Below are 8,105 nucleotides of genomic sequence, written 5' to 3' on the forward strand. Positions count from 1 at the left end.
ACTTGGCTGATACATGTCATCGTATCCCAAGTGCGTGGATCGATGCTTATGATGTCTATCACTGGATCAATTATTTACAGACCGCCGTCATATAGCTGGAATATTGCTGAATGCGGCGTTAAACAACAAACAAACAATGTATGTACATTAAGAACGCCACAACAGAGTATTGATATCGGGAAAATGTACCTTTTCCGCGTATTGTTAACCTAAAACACATTCACACCGTAGGAGGGTAACATATGTCATAAAGCAATGTCCATGTAGAAAGAGGATAACAAAGACTTAAACTATTAAATATGACGTTCATTGCTTCCTAATCTGACGTTACTGGGACATACGTTTATCAAAACTAAGTTTGCAGTATATCGGCTACCGATTTCAGTCCAGTAAAGTATGTTATTTTTTGTTCAAATCCAATTTTCAAGTGTACTTGTACACTTTCTTTTGCCCGGTAGTTTACCACGATGTAAAGAAAATCTATGCATTTATATCCATACATGTATCTCTGTAACCGGCCCCTACAGCAAAGTAGAGGACGTCTTCTTGTCAGCTTGTAACACTGCTGCTAGTTCTACTAAACCGTTCACTACGTGATATACGCACAGTTTATTATTAAACCTTCAGGCAATATACCGATCAAAACACAAACTTGAAGTACATTAATCCTATTACAGGCGAGCGTTTTCAGCTCCAACGAGCCTCTTCAGGCTGTACATAATGGATAATGTGTTAACGTGCGTGACGTAATAACATCACAGAATATTGATTCCACATAAAAGCAAGAGATATACATTTTTACAAATGAGTACATAAAGATATAATGCGGTTGTACGGCTGGTGCATTTGTGATTTGTGCAAATGCATTGGTACTTTTAGCTAAAGCTCCGATGTATTTTTCAATAATGCCGGCATGACATGTACAATACTTTTGCTGTTAAAATAAAGATTTTTTCTGACAAAGAAAGTCTAATCATTTGTTATCTGTACAGATAAACCTTCAAATATGTTTTCACAGCTCAGAAAACGTGACATAGCACCGTACCTTTAATTATAAGTTCCCCGTTTTACCTTTACCGTCAGCCACCCTGTGAAGTGTGAAGCAGATTCATCAAATTCTCTATCAGGTCCATAAACAACTTGTCCAGTGTTAGAGTTGGTCTTCAGGAACCCATGCTACCGTAAAAGGCGACTAAGATGAACACTAAAAATTACTTTTCATATGTATCCACTAGAGGTATATCAGTGGTGATTTATTGTTTATGTTGATTCGTTCAGCGATTTTTCTGTGTTGTGAGACCTAATGATGTTGCTGTAGGGCAGGGTGTGTTTGGGATATTGATCCTCAGTCTATTTTAAACTCGATCAATCTAACGAACATCTCGCTTCCCACAAGAACTGTACTCAGCAGCTCTCAGCTTGGAAATAAGAAGCGTCATGATTGTAAGCAATGATGGACAATCGAGCTATCCACTCTATGGAACAATATGTGCCCAGCAGAGAAACCCTGGTCTAAATGTCGTGGGCCATGAAACATCAACCGAAGCATGTATACGTACGTCGGACTACGTAAGAACGTAAGATAAACACCACAGGATCTAGAACATCTATGTGGATCGGACAGTAATGAGTGAGTGAGTGAGTGAGTTGGGTTTAACGCCGCTTTTAACAGTATTCCTGTTATATCGCGGCGTGTCAGCTTAATGCGGGAGGAAAGCCCGAAGTGATACAGGTCTCAAGACGTTTACCACTTCGGTGAAACCCACGAGCACGGGTATGGTGCTGACAAACCTAGAAACATAATCGGGGCGAACCGGGATTCGAACCAACAATCATAGGTTTCTGGCGTGTCCAAGGGACGCAACTCTGCACAGCGAATCGCTGGGCCTTAGACGACTGGGCCACCCGTGCCCCCCGGACAGTAATGAGTTTTGGAGAAAGATAGGAAAGGTCGGAGTTTGGTTTGACTGGCAAACTATTCCCATGTAAGTATAACTGCCTGGTACATGGAGGGACGTGTTCTCAGACCTACTCAACTGTAACGTCAGTTCAGTCTCCACTCCCCAAAGTGATACAGACTGTGACAGTGACAACGATATAGACCTTCACATTTCCATTCGAGAGATACGTAGACTGTTGCAGGCAGCAGAGAAAGGCAGATTTCCAGGTCGATTCAACAATGACAATCAAAATGGCAAGAGGAGAGGTCGACCCACAACGGAACATATACATAATCTTACTTCTATTTAGGAAACCAGAAAAATGCAAAAGAAATCCACGTTTGTTATTTTTATTGATTTTAAAAAAGGCATATAACTGTATTGACAGAAATAAGTTATGGGAAAAAACTGTTATCGCACGATGTATATAAAAGGTAAAATGTTAAATGCTTTAGTATCTATTTGTAACAACGTTCAGTGCTGTTTTGTTTAAACGGTTTATCCACCCCCTGGTTCGATGTTATGTGTGGACTTAAACAGGGCTGCCTGTTGTCCCCACTCCTTTTTAATTTGTCTGACAAATTGTTGTGTAAATTAGAAAGCTTATCTTTAGGTGTCTCCATATACGAATCCACCATTAGTCGTCTAGCCTATACTGATGATCTAATTTTAATGACTGAATCGGAACCAGATCTTGTCGTTATGCAAAGTCAGGTCATTTAGTCATCTGAATAAGTGAGTGAGTATGTTTTTACGCAACTTTTAACAATATTCTAGCAATATCACGACGGGGGACACAAATGGGGCTTCACACACTGTAGCCTTGTCAGGAATCGAACCCGGGTCTTCCGCGTGACGAGCGAACGCTTTAACCACTAGGCTACCCGACCGCCCCTCACGGGTATTAAGTAACGAATAGTGTTTTACACTGGAAAACCTCTTCTTCGTTGAGTACATGCTATAAAAATCTCAATTTTGTCAGTTATGAAACTTATACATCAACAACGTTACAAAGCCACTATATAGCTAACACACAGACACATAATCATCTCCTTGTTTCCTTAAAATGGCGAGCGTGACACCAAGGCCAAGGCGGGAATGAGGAATGTCACGTCATCTTGATGCCGAAACTGAAACAGGACACCCCTTCTCTCCAACGTGATATTTACCAGTCTTTAGCATCTTCGTGCAATCTACTAGGCAGGATAGTTATTTCGCTGTTTACTAACCTTCTGGCCGCTGTTACTAATTAACTTCTTAGAATTCACGAGACATTTTTTTTATCAGGTAAAGACCAGTGAAACCGCTCCCTCTATTTAATATGTACGAGTACATATATGATGAGGGATAAGTACAAATTTTCCAGAAGTCAATTTTCCCTTTATGTCACGCAATATTCCAGCAGCTCCAGCCCTTGGTCTACATGTCAAAATACTTGAGCATTTACAACTTGTTCTTTCTTTGAAGAATTTAAAGAGCGTCATACGACTCTTTCTCAAAAGTTGTTTGATCAGGAATACAGCATTAAAGACCGTAGAAAAGCTTTCAATCATTTTTATGGCAAACATTTCGAGTACATTTCCAAATTCATAAACTCGCTTATGGTGTAATCGGAATCGTCCAAAGGACACTGGATTTCGTATGATGGTGGAAGGGGTTTTGATGCTCTTTCTTTCAAAATGAACTGATGTTCTTTGAAGGCTTTGTCATTTGAAACAATAGCTGATGTCTTGAAAGAACTGTATTTTGTGACAAGAGTGTTCTGTACTCGTAGAAATATTGACAGTCCATCTAATAAATATGTCACATATGGATCTGATCCACTCGAGAACACATCCAACTGGTTCATGGTCAAACACTTCCAGGGACCACTCCGACATAAGTGTTTAAGAGAAATATGATCAGTCATCGAGAGATCACCAGGTGCACAACAAAGCGGAAGCTTTAGCATTCACATTTGCCGGATGTGCCATCGAATGTATTCAACTGTGAGGTTGTGTGTGAGTTGGATTTGACGTGGAAGGAAAGCCAAAAGTGATGCATGTCTCAGACGTTTACCACTTTGGTGAAATCCGCGAGCACGGGTATGGTGATGACAAGCCTAAAAACATAATTGGGGCGAACCCGGGATTCGGACACAAGATGATAGGTTTCTGATCACGATTTACAGATAAAATAAAAATGCAGCAAAGAGGGTTTGAGTGATCCTGGCACAGTCAGGCTGGTTAGGCTCATCATCAGCTCAGGGCCTTTGCCCCCTCTACACGCAGCCCAGATAGCGAGTGGGACTTCTCCCAGGAAGCGCTGCCTAGTCGAACCCACCCAGACCTTTTCGGAGAATGTGAAGATTCCCCAACTCTGCAGCCTTCTGCATTACCCAGATTGTCAGAAGGGCTTTATTCCTGGTATCAAACACGGGTATACTCTCCCAATGTCAGTCAACAGATTGGGACGTACCAAACCTAAGGCACTGAAAACAATGGGGAGTCGGACAACTTGGTACTTGGGATGCAAGCGTGACATTTCGAAAGCGAGGTCCGCATATTTGTTTTTCCTCAATCTTGACAATCACATTAGTGTCAAAGGGGACAGAAAATTCAATGATATAAATGATTTCATTGGATTTATCAAAAAGGACAAGATCAGGTTTGTTCGCCTGGATACGTCTAAGGCTGTAAATGGGCCTATTCCAAATAATTTTGTATTTTCATTTTCCATGACGCCCTCTACATATTCCGGGTCGTACCATGGGTGGACCTCTGTGTTAAAACCACAAGCATGGCGAAGACGGTTATAAAATGATCGAGCTATACCATCATGTCGTTTAAGATACTGTGTTTGTGCCAAAGCTGAGCATCCACTGACACTGTTTTGGACAGTCTCGTTAAATTCATTACATAATCTACATTTAATATTCATTTTGATGCAAAATGACACATTGACGGTTTCGAGTTGGGAGTGACTGGTTCAGAGCAGCAAACAGAAAACCTTCTGTTTCACTTTTCAGGCCAGACGACTTCATCCAAGTGAAGGACTTTGCAGGATTGCTGATCTTCTCAACACACTGCACATAAACTCGATGCAGTGGTCGTTCAGAAAGCCTCTCCTTGAAAAATTGAGTCTGGGCCGATTTGATATGGCACTTCACTTGGTTGACACTCACTTCTGTACCGTCCAGCAGTACAGAACCATCAACAAAATCAACACCGGCTCATTTTAGAAAACTGTGGATTATTATTATTATTATTATTATTATTATTATTATTATTATTATTATTAAAACATGTTGTTATTCAAAAATATATTTCAAGTAAAGGATGTAAGTTCTTTGTTATCTGTATGAATATTTTTTATTAATTCGAAACGTGCCTTGCACATATTCGATACTCTCATAATTTGGAGACCAGTGAGGATCCGGGGTAGAATAGATCTTTTAATTAGCAACCCATATTTGCCGTAAAAAAGCGATTATGCTTGTCTGCTTGTCATAAGAGGCGACTAAAGGGATCGGGTGGTCAGGCTCGCTGACTTGGTTGATGCTTGTCATCGATCCCAATCGAATTTTTCGACGACAGAATTTTATACAGTTCAATTAAATATATATTATTATTGTCAAATTTTGTCTCGTCACGATATTGCTGAAATATTGCCGATGTGACGTTAAACTTTAACTCATTCACTCTAGCACTAAAATATATGTGGTCTATATCTTGAGCTGTGTACATGTATGAAGGGCCTATACGAACGGAAAATCAAAGACTGATTGATAATGCAAACAAACATTCATTGAACAACATCAATTAGTGTACCTGTCATAAGGGGTAACCAGCATGCAGCGACAGGAATACTATCACAATATGGTCTCGCGAATTTACTATTTCATGCGAAGCACCTTTATCAAACTAGGTCTGTGATTACAAATATCAAGGTTTAAATTATTGATTTTCGTAGAACCTTTTTTCATACAGTAGTAAAATCTGTCTGTCCTGACAGCTTTCTGTGTGGTGTCGATATGACGACGGATGTGTGGACATACACACTCCACGGGTTCCATTAAAGCCTAAGTAGCAATTACCTTGATCTTATATTATGCAGCAACCCATTGTGAGTTTCCTTGGTGAGAATTACCTGAAATGTCATGACAGTCTATCCTTGTCTCCTTCTAAAAATGTATTTGTCTATTGATTTTGACAATGGTAACTGCTTCAATTGTTTGGGACGTAGTCTGTGCACTTACCTACCAATTGCTGGAATTCGAAGTAATTTCATTAATTTTTATATCAAGAACTGATAAAAAATATTTTTCTCAAACATTGTTTTCGTAAACATTAAACCACAGTTAACCAGGATGACTGAGAGATATACGGATCTTACTCTACAATGTACAGATAATCTACTTCTTGACGAACTGTTTTTCAACAAATATCACAGTGCTAATATCGAGGAGGAAGTCCAGCATTTCACAGATTCCTTTCTCAGTAAACTTCAGATGACATTTGCTGTCATGGTTTACTAATTGGGATTGAGTACTTTTGCAGGACCAAGAATACAGCTCTCTTTGTACGGATCTTATCAAGCTTTGGAATCCATCACAAAACAGGAATGGACATGCCTTTAGGGTTTTGAGTCAAGTCAAAAGTTGGTTTTGGTAGATGTCTTCCTCAGTTAACACACTGGTCTTATATATGACATTATTTGATATATCACTTATACCATGTTCCATTAATGCAGTGATGTTTTAACCACTAGGCTACCCGACCGCCCTTTGAGTCAAGTCAAAAGTTGGTTTTGGTAGATGTCTTACTCAGTTAACACACTGGTCTTATATATGACATTATTTGATACTTCACTTATACCATGTTCCATTAATGCAGTGATGTTTTAACCACTAGGCTACTCGACCGCCCTTTGAGTCAAGTCAAAAGTTGGTTTTGGTAGATGTCTTACTCAGTTAACACACTGGTCTTATATATGACATTATTTGATACTTCACTTATACCATGTTCGATTAATGCAGTGATGTTTTAACCACTAGGCTACTCGACCGCCCTTTGAGTCAAGTCAAAAGTTGGTTTTGTTAGATGTCTTCCTCAGTTAACACACTGGTCTTATATATGACATTATTTGATACTTCACTTATACCATGTTCCATTCAATTCAATTCAATTCTTTATTGTATGAAAGGCCACAGGCCCATATACAACGGAGTTACATAACATATTTTATAAAATACAATGTCAAGGTAACAATTCACTTCGTAACAAAAACGCATTATGTATGTACAAAGCCAGTTGATGTTGTGTTATAAGATCCTTGCAAGACAGTAATGAAGACAATCTTTTAGCATTAAAATGAGATAGAGACCACTGCGGTAAGTACTTGTTTCTTAGATTTTCGTATATAGGGCAAATAAACATGAAATGGTATTCATCTTCGACAACAATGTCACAAAATGGGCATAATCGTATCGATTTCTCAATAGATGAAAATCTCCCTGTGTGAATTTTTAGATCATTCAGGCAAAGTCTAAAACGAATAAGGGTGTTACGAGAATTCCTGTACCGTAAATTTGATAAATAAGATTCTGGTTCATCCATGTTCCATTAATGCAGTGATGTTTACACGCCAGTGGGAGAAACTTTTTATCATTTTTCAGACAGACTTTGTGAGGACAGTTGGCTGGGACGGGATGGGTATATGACGGCGGTATGTATAAAGGCGAGCCCCAAAACCAGTGTTTGATATTATGAGCATCGTCCCACACCGTCAGGGTATCGTGACACGCAATCAAACAAGCACCTGAGTCTGACCAATCAATCAATGGAATTATTTCTTGCGGCCAACATGAATTGCTTCAGACCAACTTTAATCAGGAATCACTTCGTGGCTAGTTATGTGATACAGTGCGGGTTTGTACAGTAAAGAGGGGCACGGAAGGCCAAGTCGTATAAGGCCCAGCGATTCGCTGTGCAGAGTTGCGGCCCTTGGGCACGCCAGAAACCTATGATTGTGGGTTCGAAGCCCGGTTCGCCCCAATTATGTTTCTAGGTTTGTCAGCACCATACCCGTGCTCGTGTGTTTCACCGAAGTGGTAAACGTCTGAGACCTGCATCACTTCGGGCTTTCCTCCCACATTAAGCTGACACGTCGTTATATAACTAGAAT

Source organism: Haliotis rufescens, unplaced genomic scaffold, assembly GCF_023055435.1.
Source record: "Haliotis rufescens isolate VD_foot unplaced genomic scaffold, xgHalRufe1.0.p SCAF_9, whole genome shotgun sequence".
Lineage (NCBI taxonomy): Eukaryota > Metazoa > Mollusca > Gastropoda > Lepetellida > Haliotidae > Haliotis > Haliotis rufescens.